This window comes from Elephas maximus, chromosome 17 (genome assembly GCF_024166365.1).
Source record: "Elephas maximus indicus isolate mEleMax1 chromosome 17, mEleMax1 primary haplotype, whole genome shotgun sequence".
NCBI classification, from domain to species: Eukaryota; Metazoa; Chordata; class Mammalia; order Proboscidea; family Elephantidae; genus Elephas; species Elephas maximus.
Window position 1 is genome coordinate 69,950,802 of NC_064835.1, and position 17,305 is coordinate 69,968,106.

General features: G+C 45.2%; 1 protein-coding gene and 1 long non-coding RNA gene across 3 annotated transcripts in view; both read right to left on the reverse strand.

Annotated features, from left to right (window-relative positions):
* LOC126061074 (uncharacterized) overlaps positions 1-13,894 on the reverse strand; it is a 59,219-nt gene extending 45,325 nt beyond the window's left edge. Inside the window, exon 1 of the long non-coding RNA XR_007513691.1 lies at positions 13,525-13,894. This is a non-coding gene — a long non-coding RNA (uncharacterized LOC126061074). The remainder of the gene's footprint in view (positions 1-13,524) is intronic.
* A 2,696-nt stretch (positions 13,895-16,590) lies between these two features.
* MEIS1 (Meis homeobox 1) overlaps positions 16,591-17,305 on the reverse strand; it is a 142,577-nt gene continuing 141,862 nt past the window's right edge. For both annotated transcript variants that reach the window (XM_049857622.1, XM_049857623.1), the window contains exon 12: positions 16,591-17,305. This exon is cut by the window's right edge and continues 487 nt beyond it. The gene's annotated coding sequence lies outside the window, so the exon portion shown is untranslated.

Sequence of the window (17,305 nt, forward strand, 5' to 3'; positions counted from 1 at the left end):
GTGGACAATCACACAATATTGGGAATCATGGCCTAGCCAAGTTGACAGATATTTTGGGGGGACACAGTTCAATCCATGACACTCCAATGGCCTGAAGCCTGGACCCATTCATAGAGAGTTTTGAGCCAAGCTACATCCATATAGATGAGACCTGAGTACCTTCCACGATCCACGCTGACCTTCAGATTTTCACCAAACTTGTGCAGTTTGGGTTCCTTTTCTGTCCTATTTCTGTCCCATATTATTCTCATACTATAAGCTTAGATGTACTGGTTTGTTCTAAGTTTAGGGCAAAAATTAGAGACAGTACTGCTTAAACTGTTGGGACTGATCATTTTTTCACTTGTTCCAGAAAGAAAAGGAAATACTCCAGATGAGTACCTCAATCTACTTGTTGGAGTTCATTGTCCCACTTGCATTGTTACTATGGAGGCAGCTACATATTTGCCATTTTCCTTGTTATGTAATTGACAATGAAGGAATTAAATGACTGGAGACGGACCTTGGAAATGACTACCACGGTATCAACATGTATAACTTCCATTGCTGTCGGGTGGATTCTGACTCACAGTGACCCTATAGGAGAGAGTAGAACTGTCCTATAGAGTTTCCAAGGAGCGCCTGGTGAATTTGAACTGCCGATGTTTTGGTTGGCAGCCATAGCACTTAACCACTACACCACCAGGGTTTCCGTGTATTACTTAGTAAATGACCTAGGCAAAATGTTCCCATGACATGCCTTGTGCAGAACATGTAGATAGAGCCTACAACTAGAAACCAAGAGTTGATGCTGGGTTGAAGTCCTTGACCTCCTGCTTCTTACCTCAAAATATTGATTAATGATGACAATCTCTAAGTTACCTTTCTAGAGAGAAGACATTTTATGAAAACCTGTCTGCATCTCAGGCGTGCCTCAAGGTGGCAATTATGCCATGGTTGATTATGCAAACACGAAGAAAGCATGATGTTGTGCACTGTTGGCAGCAGGATCATCTCCTTAACAGGAGACTCTGTTTCTGGATACCTTACCACTGAGTTTCACTCTGCTTTCTTGCCCTCAGATTGAGACCTCTGGTAAATGCATACTGTGGGTTGCAAAAAGTACTCTGAACACACTGGATGAATCAACACACCCTCTCCTGGAAAAACAATGCAAAATGCTTAAGTGCTGCTGAAGAATATCACACAGACACACACAAAATATTACCCTTCGGTCTCAACTCCACTTAAGTGCTTGATGCTGGCCAGAAAGCTTTGCCTTTCTCCTCTCTCGTTTTCCGTGGCTACTACTAATATTTCACCTTCCCTCAAGCCCTTTCCCTTTCCTCTACCCTTAGGATGACGAAACTTCCTGGTTTTATTCAGGATAGAGGAGGCTCCTGGGACGTGGGACTTTCAGTACTAAAACCTAGTCACTTTCTTACTCATCATCAAATGGCATCAACGCCCATAATTCAAAAAGAAAATTAAGGTTATCAGGTGTGAGCTGCCCCAACTTCTTCCTCCACACCCCCCTCCCCATCCAAACGTACATCTGTACGCATTACTTGCCTTCAGTCTTGGAGACCAAGGTATCCCGCTGTGGTCACAGCCCAGTTCTCCACCTTTATAATGGATCTCACCACAATTTAACACCTCTGTCTCCTGCAGTTCAACATTTTCTCCTCTTCACTCCTCATTTACAAATATGTTTAAGTCTTTTACAGCTTAAATAACATATATCCCTCCCTCTAGCATGTCCCCCTTCATCTATTGCCCTAGTCCTTGCCTTGCCTTCACCATAAACTTATCAAAAGAGATCCTAAGTAATCTGATCTACTCCATTGGCTCTGCCCAAATTTTTACCACTAGCCCAGACCCCTCTACTGAAATGCAGACCCATGGCTTCGCCTTCCTAATGAGCACATCTATCTTGATGTCCCACAAATACCTTAAACACAAAATGTCCAAAACAAACTCATCCTTCTTTCTAATCTGCTCCTTTTTCTAAGGTTACTGTGCCAGCAAATGGAACCAGAAACCATGCCATTGCTCTCAGCTTCTCTTTATTACTTCACCCCCACATCCAGCACTGGTCCCTGTCTCCTAAATATCTCTTCTTATTCATTGCTCTCACCCCCATCCCCACTCGCAGACACCATTATCACAACAGCCTCCTCGCTGGTTTCCCACAGCACCTGTGTACACTGTTATGAACTGATATTGTGGGTTTTTTTTAATCCACTCCCTGCCTCCATGAACTCTCAAGGAGAGAGACAATGTCCACTTAATCTCAGCACCCCCAGAGTCCTGCTCAGTCCAGGATACAGTAGGTGCTCAAGATATTAACATACACAGAGAATTTTCTCAAAAACCATTCAATGGACTATGTTAGAAATGAACAAGGATTTAAGGCACAATCCAGACTAGAATAGTACAGAATTTAAATGAAAACCAGTAAATCTATGGATTTTTTCAAGTTAGGGCAGGATGAGAGGAAGGAACTGTAGTAGTTGGGCTTCACTCTGTTCTTTGGGGTATGTTGTGCTGTTTTTCAGTCCATTGGATCACAATCCAGTCATTAGTGGAAAAGTTACCTTGTATTTCAGTGAAGCAACTTAACCAATATAGGTATTAATTGCTCTGAGTAAACGCTTTAGAACAATAAGGCATCATCATTTTACTCCTGGCTGCCCAGCAGGGAAAATCAAAGGAGAGTCTTAGACTTCTAAGAGAGCCTTAGAACTTTGAGGATTGAGTAATAAATACTTCCTTATAATTCCAAATTTCCCTGGAAAAAAAATCTGGCAATCTTTGAGAGAACTTTATTGTTATATTCAATATAATTTAAAGCAAATCTTTGCCACACTCTACAATGCAAAATGATTTACAGAGCAGGAATGTATTAGTATCTTTTAGACATTAGGAAAGAGACCCATGGAGGTTCAATTGAATGGTGGTCTAAAGACATAGTCAGGATTACTAATCACAGCGCCTGGAAGGCTGGTTGATGACTTAGTCCCTATTCCCCCCATTAGTCAACCCTTTTCAAATACGGCATAGATTTGTTACAACAGCACAGCTTTATCTGGACTGTATTGCTATGCACATCTTGAATTTACTGTACTATAAAATCCTCGGCCATTAATCCTTGATATAAAATAATTATAACACTCCTTGATATGGGAACATTTTTACCTCAAGAAAAATCAGAAAACAGGCTTCTAACAGTCTTCTTGAGGCTATAAAAGGATGTGCAAAAGGAATTCTTTTCTCCTTAATCATAACAGCGTATTTCATATTATAAAATTTGCCTAGAGTTGACTTCCTGCTCTGGTAAGAATCATGGTGGTGGCTGGCTTGGCAAGGTATGATCCACGTGTTGTGTGAAATACTGCAGGTGCCAGTTATAACAAAGTCACCATTGTCTTTCTGTAATGAAGTCAGCTTAAGCAGCTAAGTGTCCTAACATGAATCCAAGTGTGCCTCTTGTCCAAAAGGTCAAATATCGCATGGTGTTAGACAATTGGAATTGGATTACTACTAACCAGCGTGCTTTAGTTTTTGTTTTTAATAATGCAATGCTAGTCAATTAGCATAAAGAAAACATATCACAGCAAACATTGAATCACACCTTGTGACACAATGACAAAGCTAAATTGCCACTGTTTACATAGATTCCATAAAACAACACGGACCATGAATCATACAGAGTATTTTATATACCATTTCCAGAAAATTCTAGACTTTTGCTTTAAGAGTATTTTACTTGAAACAAGTGCTTATGCCTCAAATATTTATGCTGAGATCCCAGCCCTTGTAATGACAGTTAGAGCAGACAACCCCTTTCTGTGATGAGGGGAGTGGCTATTGGACCAGTTCACACTTTAATTTTTTTTCTAAACAACTTCCAGAAAACGTATTTTACTTCAAATAAGGTATCACTTGTACCATTTACTTGGATTTTCACATTTATGTCTCGGCATTATTTTTCAAAGATGTTTTCTTCTAACATGAAAATTCTGTTATCTAAAAAACATACCTTAATTTTGAAATTCTTCATATAACAATGAAATAAGCTTTTTCTAAAAATGAATTCAGCTGATAGCATTTTTGATGGAAAAATATGTTAAAAACAGTAAATTGTTACCTATACATATTTTGCTGAAATTTACAAAATAATTCAATTCTTTTTAATGTCTAGCTTTTTCCTTTAATAAATACTGTTTCATTTAGGGCTAACCTAATTATTTAAATATGAATTTTAAATTCAAACAAATAGTATTTCTATATTTCAATTCACATGTATGTTTGAACTTAATATATTTCAACTTTTTTTTTTAATATTGTCTTTATTTTAACCTATGGGCGGAAAAGTACATCTGTGGCAAAACTGGAGAAACTCAAGCATTCAGCATTTAGTGGCATTGATGCTTGTTACCTAGGTACCAAAAACTGATTTTAAAATGCTAAAATTATTTGTTTAAGGATTTTAACTTTCAATATTAAATTCTAAAAAGAACACTAGATATATATTTTGCTACCTGACATACCTAGACAAAGTGAGCTAATAGATTTTTTTAAATAACTTTTTAAAACTTGATACTTAAAATATTTTAATCTTTGGAAGTGATTACATGTTCATTATCCCTTCAGGATTAATTATACACAGTGATCTCTACTTATCACATCCTCAAGGAGAAAACCATATTTGTTTCTATCTTCTGATGCTTATTAAAATAAAATTTTTCTCTATTAACCATAAAGGCAGACTTTTTAAAATATTAAAATCTTGGTATTTTTGAAGACTTGGCCCTGGCTTTTCCAAGTAGAAAGTTCTAGCTTGAATAAACCTGTGACACAAAGTCCTCGAATAATAGCTTAATTACTTATAAACTCTGGAAACAATTAGTTGATCATCCTTTGAAGTGAGTAAGGCAACTTGCCAGGCCAAGAGCAAAACGCTTGTCACTTTTGCATGTAATGAGCTTAGTTTCTTTCTGTTATTTTAGGTTATTTTGAAAAGGAAACTCGGAGGAATACCCTTTAATGTTCGAAAGATTAAAAGTTGAATCGTTCACTTCATAAATGGCCTCTGCAATAACACTTAATAAAGCCCGGAAAGAAATATTGAAGGCTTCGAAGATGATAATTTATGTGCTTATGGAAATTATTGAAACAGATATTCCGGTTCAAAGATAAAGTTGTGCTTGAATGACACCAATATTGTAAAAGATTGACGAGGACTGTCCTCGCTTTCAGCCGCATAATATCAGCCCTCACACAAACCACAAAATCACAGAAACGGCCTCCCCTCTCCCTCGCTTCTGTTCTTCCTTCATCTCCCCGCCTTGTGCTTCTTGCTGTCTCTAGGTCTCTGCCTCCCCACAGACCCCTCTTTTCTCCCTCACTCCCTCTCTCCCGTTTGCTCCGCGCCTCTCTTTTTCATCTTTTTCAACACAGCTCACTGTCAGGTGTTTGTTTTTTCCTGGCCAAACACTGATCAAAGGACGTTCTGGATAGAAGTGGTTATTGTGAGACTGAAACACTATACGTCTGAATATTACCCAAAAATGAGGAAGAAAAAAAAGAAAAAGAATGTCGAAAGAGGATGCTGATTTCATCTTGGCAGTCTCGGGATCTGCCGGAGTTGTCGCAGAGCGCAGGTGGGGGAGATAAGCTCTAGAAGGCCACCTCGTTGCAGGCCAGCCGGGTGGCTGTTACTGCAGCCATTGCCTCAGGTGAAGCTAACACCTGAGTCGGCCCTCTCCCTTCTGACCTTGGCGGTCAACGAGCAAGGTCGTCTTTAATTCCATCACCTGACTCTGGGAACGTTTACCGGGCCTGAGGGGGAAGGGAAACTGAGGGCCAAGGAAGGCTGGCAGGTGCCAAGACGTCAGGAGGCTTTCTTTTGCGCCTACCCAGAGGGCGAGCGCCCACACCAGATCCGGGACAACAAACTTTTGGAACCATTTTGTATATTTCAAAATGATTTTCACACACTTCCTATACCGCCCCCCCTACTGTAAGTCGTAATTACAACTCAGCCTTTCCTTTGTCGGCAGGAATCCCTTTAAGCAGCCCCAGCAAACCAGCCTACTTTGGGGATTCCTTTTGCATTGCTCCCCATCCCTCCCCAGGCCTATATGTCAAAGAATCGGGAGTTGAGACATGACACGTTAATGTTTTTATCAGGGGACGCTCCCTGCTTCCAAAGAAAGGGAGGGACACCGGGAGGAGAGGGCGGCCGAGAGGGAGAGGAATTACTCCGCAGCTCCTGCGGAAATTCATATTCCGTGTATGTTCCTCCTTCACCTGAAATAAATCCTGCTGGCCTACCCGCACGAACCCAGCAGCACTTATTTATTTGCATGTCATGCTTATAATATGGTAGAAAGCAAGATGGATCTTTGAGGAGGGGAAGAGACGAGGCTCACCTTTCAGGCGCGCTCTCCTAAATAAAAAAGAATTGACCGGCCAGGCGCCTAAGAATTTATCTTGAGTTTGTGGTCATTATCTCTATTATATAGCCCTGGCAATAAATAAATCGGGTAGTTACTACCCAACAATAAAACTGGAGTGTATGGGACACCATACTATTACTTTCTTAATAATCCGCCGCTTCTTTCACTTTAAATCTTCCCGGTCTTATCTTTCCACTTGTCTACAAGGATCTATCTTCACCTCTGGACGTACCAGACCGCTCGGTTCATTTTTATATTTTGTGAACACAATACGTTTTCCTGTCTAGACTTTCTGTTTTTCCTCGTATTTCTAGGCTACCTAACCTGCTTCAAGACAAAGGGTCGGCCCAGATGAAATGTCTTTTTCCCCCACTCTCTCTTTTAGCCGCTTTGTGTGTCCACTTGAACCAGACCGCCTCCCTGGCGGCAGCCCCTCCTGGGGTCGCTAGGGGAGAGGAAACAACGCAGAGTTCGGGTGCCTGGACCGCAGGAGAAAGGTCTGTGCCCCGCCGTGGGCACGCCCGTGGGCGCGCACAGAGCCTAAGGGCCGAGCTGGAGAGACCTCTCCTGGGATAGTGCTCCCTCTCATGGCCCTCACCCCGATTCCAGGCAGTGCTTGTGCTCACATGGGGATTTCGGGGGGTCGGGTCCCTCTAACTTCTCCTGGCCCGCCCTCCACCCCGGCACAGCGCGTCACACGCGGTCGCCAGCGTGAGCAGCCTGAACCCTCCTGAGAAGTCTGTCCTCGCTCCACTGCGGGCTCCTCCGCGTCTGTGGACGTTAAAAGCCCCCGAAGGAGATTGACTCCTCTCGGCGAGCGGCCGCGGGAGGGCGGGGGCGCCCCTTTCAGGCTGGCAGCCCGGCAGGCAGGCGGGAGAGCCGCGCGCACGCCCACCCGGCCTCTGCGGGCACACCTGGGGCGCAGCCTGGCGCGGCTCCGGGTGCCCCGGCCCTTAACCCGGCCCCGACCCCCAGCCGGGAGGAAGGCGCAGTCTGTTGGGGGCCGGAGCTTTGCAGAGCCCCTGGGGCCCGGGGCCCCGCTGGCAGGATGCGCCCAGTCCTAGTCCGATCGGCGCCTTCCCAAAGCACCGTCACACTGGCTTTCACGCGAGCGCCAGAAGTGACGCGGCCCGGCCAAGCGGTCAGCAAATGACCATCTTATCCGCGGAGCCGGCGAAATCCGAGGAGGGAGCGTGGGGAGGGTGCGGGGGAGAAGGGGGCCAAGGGGCCATGGTAAGCCGGGAGAGAAAACAAACAGACTTGAGTCGCTTCCCCTTTTGTCTTTACCCTGCTTGTCTCAAGAAATCAACTTAACAACCACAAGCCCCCGCCAGGCTTGTTTTTGTTTGTTTGTGAGATTTAGATCACAGATAGAACTCCGTACCCAGCACTCTGTGTGTAAGAGAGGAGCCGCGGTGAGGCTACTGCTGGCGAAGGGACGGTGAACTTCTCACCTTTCTCTAACTCTGTAACAGCACGTTCTTTAAAAAAAAAAAAAATCCACGCCGCCGTGTGTGTGAGTGTTTCCCTGTTAATTGCGTTTTGCTGGGATGATCTTTTTACGACTTGAAAACAAGCGGCTGGGAAAATATTCACGTTTGGGACCGAAAACATTTTTTATTTACATCTTTGACATTTAAAAGAGCAGAATTAATTTGTCCTGTCTGCATTAGCATTGAGAGAAAGTTTCAGAAATCTACCCGGGGGAAGGGGGGGGGGGCGGAGAAGAAGAAGAAAAGAAAGGGAAAGAAAAGCTAGGCTTGGTTTTTCTTATTTCAGATCTGTAATCAATCATTGAAATCGGAGGCAGCAAAATTGTAAAGATTCGATAGATTAAAATGCAAATGCAAGGTAGAAAAAGAAACATTAACATGGCGATCAAAGATTTAATAACCGTAAATCAAGTTTTTTTTCCCTGTTGCAGCTGCAGTTTGTGTGTGTGTTTATGTTTTAATCATGTTCGTTCCATAAATAAATAATTTCTGAAACGAGACTAATTTTTCATTATTTAAACCGTGGGCTATAACACTAAATATTAAAAATAGAAAACGTACAGAATGCCAGGTCCCCAACCAAATAAGAGAAAGACTTGCGTTGATTGGTTAAAACCAAGGCGCTTCATTTCTGGGCTTGGAAAATCAGAGTATGATGCTAAAAAATTCTACCTCAACTGACAAAACCCAAAGTCTTATTTTCCCTTTAATATTGTATGTTAACGACAAGATACCATTTATATTAAATATATGCGTGGCTGCATATCCATTTCAGTGGGAGCGTTTTCAAAAAAACGAAAGTGTCAGAATACTTAAATAACACAAAACATATATTATTTCAAAGTGACTTGACAGAAAATTTCTGGAAAATTGTACTTTTAAAAGAATCTGCCTTCTAGAGAAAAATTAACTGACAGTCCAATACTGATAAACTTTTTGTTTAGCTTTTATCATTGAGGTTCTTTTTCCAAACGGGAATATTTTAGTCCTTTGTTTTGTTAACGTTAGATTTAAGGTTTTATGTCAAGGTGTCAAATTGTCAGAGCATAGCCTTATTTAACTACTCATTTTCTGAACTATGATGAAGGCTACTCATTAATATCTTTTTATTTAAAATTAATTTATACTGTTAATTTAAAAATTATTGCTATTGAACCTTTAAAATAAAGCACCTGGATTTAATCTTTTCTCTCTCTCTCTCTTTTTTTTTTTTTTTTTTTTGGTCTTTTTAAGATAGGAAGAAGAAGGAATTTATCTTCAGAAGACTGAAAACTTTTCCTTGCTAATACAGACTTGCAATATTTTAATATAAGATTGCTTAATTCTGTCTTTGAAGGGGTTATTCTTCCTAATTTACTCAAAATAATGGATCAGAATGGTCTCCCTTTCTCCCCCTTCCACAAATTAAAATGGTAATCAAACCTGGAATACATGTTTCCTTTCCAAAACCTTTTACTTAAACGTGAGCTATGCTGATATGCACCCTTTCACCTCAGCCAAACAATCACATTTTTACTGTGACAGTCCAATAATGCATTTAGCTTAAAATTACACTTGGACCTTTCCTCCTTTGTGTTTTTTCATTTACTTCAGTGCAACAAGATGACTGGATTTTCATGGGATTACATGAGCTCCATTCAATGCTACTAGGACATTTTGCTCAACTAAATACTTGCCTTAATAGACAAATGAACTTCTTTTTATTTGCTGGAGTTTGTCGACGGTTTTGGATACAGAGTGTGCAACTGATTTAGTTATTGTTGTTCTGAGAATCGAACAGGCACCAAAGTCATTTATCTAAACCGAAGAGATAGGATTCTGTAAAAAAAAAAAAAAAAAAAAAAAGGAGAAGCAAGGGCAGAACCCGGGGAATTATTTTCAGTTTATAGCTCTTATTAATTAAACCGGACGTGGTTTTATTCTGATCAGTTAGTACCGACCTTGTTAAATGCTCCCAGATACCTTTTGTTCTCTTCCCCCTCACCCCAATTTCTTTCGTTCGGGAGATAACTTGGGTCCCTGGTTGATGAAGGTTGCTTTTTCTACAATATACAGCTAAGCAGTTACAATGCAGAATCGCGTGCGTCTTCAGACTACCGCCCTCCTCCAGGAAAAGAAGAAAAAAAAGAAGACATGCTTCCCTCGTTTAGTTTTAGCATCTTGTTTCGTTGAAATGCAAGACAGGTACTTGATTTAGCATTTAAGCAAAAGGTTACACAAACCACGTTTTAGAAAGTGTTGGGGTGTCCGACGGGGTCAGCCCCAGATCAGATCATTTTTTGAATGCAGACCTGAAGATAATGAGTACTTGTTGTATTAAAGGGGACAAACAGGACTTTGGCTTCCTCTGACCCCAGAATGCACGGCTGGGTTTCATTGATCATCCTCCTTTATGAGATAATGCAATTACAAACATCAATAAGAGGCTGCAAGGGGAATCACTATGCGGTGACAGTGATAAATGACGGTGCAGAAATAGCAGCCTTTTTCCCCCCTAACAATCCAGGAGCCCAGGGGCTCCGGGGGCTGAACACAGTCGCCAAGGAAACAGATGACATCCCAAACGGCACCAAAGGAGGGGGGGATGAACAGTCTTTCTGTGCCTTTCACTCTTTTCCGTCTTCCAAAGAGTTAGTTTGGGTTCTAGCAGCAGCTGCCACACAGGCATTTCGTTATTTCAGACATTAAAGACCCGAGCGGGCAGAGGGAGTCTCCTCCCCTCCCAGCCCCACCCCCGCTAGATAACACACAAAGCTCGCTGTTCACAGTTTAGGACTACCTGAAAATGCGCGTCTTGGAAATCAGATGGGGGGAAGGGACGGGGGTCGGGAACTTGGATTTACACAGCCACTGCGTTGTGTTTTCCCCCCTTTCACGATTGCCCAGTGACAACTGAGTCTCCAGAACAAGCTGGCGCCTGGCGGGTTGGCCAGTAAGGGGACCGGGGCGCGTGGCTCGCCTCCATCTCCCGGTGATGCCAGACGCTGCTCCGTGCCAAGGGAGGGGGAGTGGGGCAGGCGGCTGCGAGGGGTATTTGCCGCTTTGCTGAGTTTCTTTGAGATGGGAGTTATCAATGGGTGTAGAGATCTCCCCTAAATCGAGGGATCCGGTTCTTTAAAACCCCAAGGCGTCTTCAGTGCGTGGTTTCCAGAGGGCCTCGCTGAGGTATCCCCACCCACCCAGGTTCAGGAAAGTGGGAGAGGAAGGCGGGCGCGAACTGGAGATGGGTTACCAGGGCTGCAGCGCAGGCCAGCGGAGCAGAGGGGGAGGTGGGAGAGCCTGTGGACAGTCGGCGGAGAGGGGGAACTGGCCACTTTTGGGGAAGGGAGGAGGAAGTGAGCGCGATGGTGCGAGGGAGAGCCTAAGAAGAAAGGAAGAAGGGAGGGGAGGAGGAAAGCGAGCGAGCCAGAGCAATGCCACTCTGTGCGGAGGTCTCCAACCCTCAGAAAGCAGAACTGGGGTTCTTGACCCTTGCAGGGCGTGTCTGCGCGCAGAGCGAAGGACCCCAGCGCCAAGCGCCCCGCCACCCAAGGCTCCCTCCCCGAGCAGCATGCGGGGCCGCTACACTTAGCAGGTGACTTTATTCACTGCTTCCCCAGTCTGCGAGGTCCCGGGACTGGTTTTCCGCCTGGAGATTAAGATCATTGCTCGCGTAATGAACTTAATGCTTTAGGGGAGAGGTGAGTGTGTCTGCAAATGGGCAGGGGTAGGAATTACCGACCCGATCGATGGGAGACTGGCTTAAAACTAAATCCCTTTTCTCCGGGGCTTCAGCGCCCCGGTTTCCCCGCAGTGGGCTGAGCGCTCCAGGCGGGCAGGACGCAGCGTGCGGAGGGGGACCCCGCGGCGCGACAGCCAGAACCAAGGTCCTAAAAATGCCCCCCCCCGAGACCCCTGGGGTACCCGTTTTCAAGGAAAAGACCTAAAGCTTAAACGTTGACGAACTGATTGCTCAATATGTTGTTGGTTTTTCCTTTCAGCTCCGACTTGGGCGAGAATGTTAAAGACGCGTTGGCGGGCAAGTCCAGCAGAGGGGGAAATCTCCCTCCTCCCCCTCCATCAGCGCGCCCCTTAAGACCCCTGGCCCTCCACCATTCCCATTCTCCCCCTCCCTACTCTTTTCCGGGACCTAGGATTGCCAGCACGGCAGTGCTGCAGGCGACCTCACGGACAGTAGGTACGAGGCGGCACCAGCGAGGGGAGCGAGACAAGGAGAGATGCCCGGCCAGGCAGAGCGCCCTGCTACCCCATCCATGCCGCTCCACCCGGCGCCTAACCGGGAGCTCTGCATCTGCAAGTCCTGTTTCTGCTGCCATCCCATGGGCCGAGGCCTGCCGGGATCTAGAAGGCAGGGGAAAGTTTGCACAGGCTTTAAATTGATCCCGAGGAGCTCCTGCCTATAGCATCGGGGTGCTGCCCTCGACTCACCCCCTGTGGCTCCCGAGCACGGCACTCGAGGCCCACCTGGTGGGCGCTGCCCTGGTGCCAAGTGCCCCCCGCCCCCGCCCTGCGCGCTCAGGGTCGCGCTCCTGGAGCTGCCCCGGGGCTTGCGAGACCGCGACCCCGAAGTGACGGAGTCCTTTTCCAGTCTACCACAAAGCACCCGGGCGGTACTGAGGGAAAGGGACCTCCAGCCCTCCAGGAGGGGCCTCTCTACAATCTTCTGCTCTGACCTGGGGTGGCCCGGTCCCCAGAGAGGAAGTCGGTAGCCCCTTAGACCTGACTTTCAGGATTGGGGTGAGGGAAGGTAGAAGGTTAACCAAGGTGCCGGAGCCGCCTCCAAGGCGCTGGGGCTGTTGGCAGGGAGCCTGCCTGCCCTACGTACTGGGCCCAGACTCGGAGCCGGCGCACAGCGGGACTCAGGGGTAGCGGCTTCTGGGCCCGAGCTCCGCTCAACCACCGCCGCGTCCCGGGGGATCTCCTCTTGGGGCACGGAGCCCGGTCCTGCCCGAGGCCACGGGTATTTCCCCTAGCCTGGCAGCCCGCAAGCTTGGGGGGCGCAGCACACAGCCAGGGAACCCGAGCGCAAAGTCTGCGCCTCGCCGAGAAGCCGCGGGCTGGGGGAGGGGGAGACGTGCTGAGGTTTTTTCGGAATCTTTCCACTCCACTGTGAAGTTTCCTGGCAGACAGGCGCCTCCGCCCGGGGGTCGGAGCCCCGGACCGCCGCTTCTGACCCTCCTCCTCCCCCCCCCCCCCCTCGAGCCCAGACAGCCGGAGCCCTGGCCCGGGCCCGGCCGCCCGCTCGGTCCCCCCGGCCCAGACCCCCGCGCCCTGGCCGCTGCGCCGCCCTCCCTGCCGCCCCCCGGGCTCCGCTGGGGGCGCGCGCTCCCCGGGGCCAAACTCGCCGGCCCGGCTCGTTGCAAGGAGACACCCGCTGCCTCCCCAGCAACTCCTAATACCATCCATACAGCTTTAATGCGTTTATAATTCGATAAGTGATTTCAATTTGAAATTGTTAGTAACTAATTTTATGGGTAATTTTTCCACATCAAATATTTAAGCATCAGATTAAGGGAGCCAGTTCCGACGCAGGATAATAAGGGGGTTTCCCCCCACCCCCCGCGCCTCCGCCTCCCTCTGTTTCCTACCGAGTCGTTTTTCCAAATCCCCAAAAGATGGCAGTCGAAGCCGACATTCCTCTTTTCCTGGAGCTCTGCGAGGGGAGGGGAGATGGGGGGAAGAGAGCCGGAGGGCGGGAGGGAAAGCTGGAGACTCGGGGAGAGGCGAGAACAGGGGAGGGAGAAACTAGACGATGTTGCCTGGACTTTTCAAACTCATATTCACACGTTTCTGATACAAGAAGCAGGGGTGAGTTTCCTGGAAATGCCCTGGCAGGAAAGAAAGCCAGAAACACGTGCCTCGTGGGCTCAGGGTCGGGGATGTGAAAAACTCAGTGCATTCAACTAAACCCATCAATGCCTAACAGAAGGGGCAAAGGGAGCCCCAGAGAGTGACAGACTGGCTTTTTTTTTTTTTTTTTTTTTTTTTTTTTACGATTGCACTGTATTTTAACATTACATATAAACACTGTGCAGCTAAACCACTTGCTCCCTCTGCCAATTACATAGTGGGGAGGGGGAGGGGTGGAGAAAGGGTGCTGGGTGGGGGGCAGCCTGCAGTGGGCGGAGGAGCGGAGCGGCTAGGGCTAGCAGCGGCTGAATTGCACACCAGTTGCCAGAACTTTTTCCCCCCGCCTTGCCGCTGCTGCTGTTGCGGCTGCCTTTGCTGCAGCTTTTGCTTTGAATGTGGGTAACTAGGAAACAGCAAGCCGTCTGAGAAGACGGAATTTCCAACGTGTAAAATGTTCTTAACGGAACCATTGAGCGAGTGCAATAAGGCGTGAGGGGGAACTAATCTTCCCATTTAAATGTTTGTGGCAATTTTATCTAAATGAATTTTAATGCTAAACGAGGGTAATTCCCCATTTGTAGCGCGTTTACTTCTCTTTCCTGTGCTTCTGAAGCAGTCGAACATCATGCAATGAACAATAACAATAAAAATACTGTCAAGGCATATTATTCATTTTGAATGTGTTATAATTACAGCTGATTAAATATGATCGGGTAAAACATTTTTTTTAATTTGAAAATAAAATTAGATCATGCTAAAAAAAAAAACGTTGCCTCATTGTGGCAGCGTTCCCCCCCCCCATAAAAATAAAAAGCAGGTACAATTGTGTGCCCTCGTTTGGAGGGGGGCGTTTTGTTTTTGCCTTTTAGGAAACAAAAACATTCTCAGCTTCTCTCTTATTTCTCTCTCTCTCTCTCGGTTAAGTGTCCTCAATAACCTCAGAGCTGGCTCTGAAATTTCCAAGAGGAAAAGCTAAGATAGCATAAAGGGTGTGGGGGGACCCAGAAAGGGCAGGCCAAGAGCAAGACTCTGACAAAAAGGCGAAAACAGAGGGGTACACAAAGAAAGAAGACACTTTGTTTTATTTTTAGAACTGACTGAATATTAACTATCTTGATTCTTGTATTTCCCACAGTCCCCAACTTCTCTTCCCTGGTACCTTTTCGCCTTCCCTTAGCCAGTCTGGCTCGCCCTTTCTCTCTCTCTCTCTCTCCTTCCTCCGCCCCTTTCCTTCCCTCCCCCACCCTGCTTGAGCCACCACCAGAAGAAAGACTGAAAAAAACCAACTCCCCCTGCCAAGTACTAGGGGAGGAGGGGCAGACGGATGGTTGGTTTATAAAGTTTATTATTAATTTTAAAAGTAAATAAATGGTTGTTAACTGCTAGTAACCACCTATCCAAAGAGAATGGTTTCACTAATATGGACTATTTATGTAGAGGAAGAATTGCCGCTGGGTCAAAATGGGCGATTTAAACAACCCGGTGTAGGGGGTGGAGGTGGGGGTGGAGGTGGGGGTGGAGGTGGGGGTGGAGGTGGGGGTGGGAGGGCTCTCACCCAGAAGGCTGCACAAAGTTGAGCTTCATTCTCTGGCTCCACAACCACGTGTTTAGAAACCAGGCCTCATAAACAAAAGGTGAGAGTGTGCATGGCTGCTCCAGCAGGTGAGTCAGTCAATCACACGTCACCTAGTAAACCCAACCAACAGCTGGTTTCTCTTTTCAAATAGAAAATAGAATTGTTCAGGGCGGGTTATAGGGTGCCGCGGGCCTGAATGTCAGACTCGAGTTGAAGGCGCTTTCTTCGACCCATCCTTTGTTTACATAGCAATCACTGCTAAAAGGCTTCCTTTTTGTTTTTTTGTTTTAAACAAATTTGCCTTAATTAAAATATTTGTATATTTTCCTTAGCTTCTCGAAGCACTTTTTATAGCAGCAATTTTATTTAAATAAAATTAGAAGCTATTCCAGCTTAAACATGTCATTGTGTACCATTTAGCTGGTTGCCATGCAGAAATTCTGTACAGCTGTTCAGGAAAATTGGTTAATAACCAGTTTTTATCCAATGAGAACATAGAGCATATTTATAAGAATTAGATTTTGAAGTCTGGCCTCTTCAATTCACATAGTTAATTTCCTAATAAACATATACTGCTCATCCTAGGTAATGTCCTCAGTAAAAGACTTAGGTCTGTACTTAGCTTCATCTGTGTGTGAGAATAACTTCACTGGTATTAGATGAGAAATTCTGTTGGATGTCAGGAGTCTACAGTTAGCTTAGTGCCCTTAGGCCTTCAATGTGTTGATATGAAGGGTTCATTAAGTCCATTTAAAGAAATCAGTGATTATTATTAAATCATTTGTGGTTAAAATTTTCAAATATATGTGTCTTGGAGAGCTAAAATTAATTTTTACATTTACTGCGTTGATCATTAAAAATTTGGGGGGGCAGTAAACAAATTTTTCAAGCAGTGGAGTCAGCATGACAAAAATAATCTTGTTTTTATTTTAGATTCAGATTTCATGACTGCACTCAAACGACTACAACTGGGATTGGCATTATTATACAATCCAAACTGTTTCCGTCAGAAACGCTAAGACTCAGTGTGCAATGATTGTTGTTATTAATAATTAGCTCCTTGGTTTCTTGATAGAAAAAGGCTATCAACAAGCATTTGTTTATCCACAACAAAAAGTATCATTAGCTTATCCCACTTAGCAAATCTTGTATGCATGCCAACTCATACCAAACTGCTACTTTTACAAAAAAAAAAAAAAAATTGCAATAATACAGTTCATTTTTCCAGTCCTTTTTGCACAAAATTTATTTACAATGTCTACATAAATGCTCCAAGGTAGGACTATGGAAAAATACACACATGACCGATGCTTTGCTCAGAAATAAAGTCAACATATTAAAAATAAATCTTCAGTCTATGTTTTTGAGCTGCATAAAACAGGAAGTGATGTCTAAGATGGTGGTTGTTGCATGGGGACGATGATGCTTGATGTGACAATTAGGCTTCTAAACACACGGCCTTTGGGTTTCCATGCCTCCTCCTACCAGTCTCCTTAAGACACTGCCTGCAACAGCTGATTAATCATTGTTGATGACTGCAGTTTTTCCCATCCTTCCCGATTTACATCTGTTCAGGCCAATTCAAATATGGTGAGTAAATGAATTAGACATGCAAATTCAAGCCCCAGGCTAGAGAGAGGGAGAGAGAGGAAAAGAGAGAGAGAAAGAGAGAGAGCTCGCATGGCTGAAATCCTAGGCGAGAAGAAAAGACTCTTCTGCCTGATAGTTATTTTAATGCTCTAAAAATCCTGCAAATCAGACCGTCCTGTCCCTTGCAGGATAACTGTAAGGCTTTTTAATGTAAGGAGGCTTCTGGAGGAAGTGAAGAGCTATGGAAACAACACACATAGTGTGGAAAAATTTCACATTTTTTTTTAAAAAATCTATAAGAAACAACGTAATATGGATAACAGTATAATAGCATTTACAATATTTCACTCTTT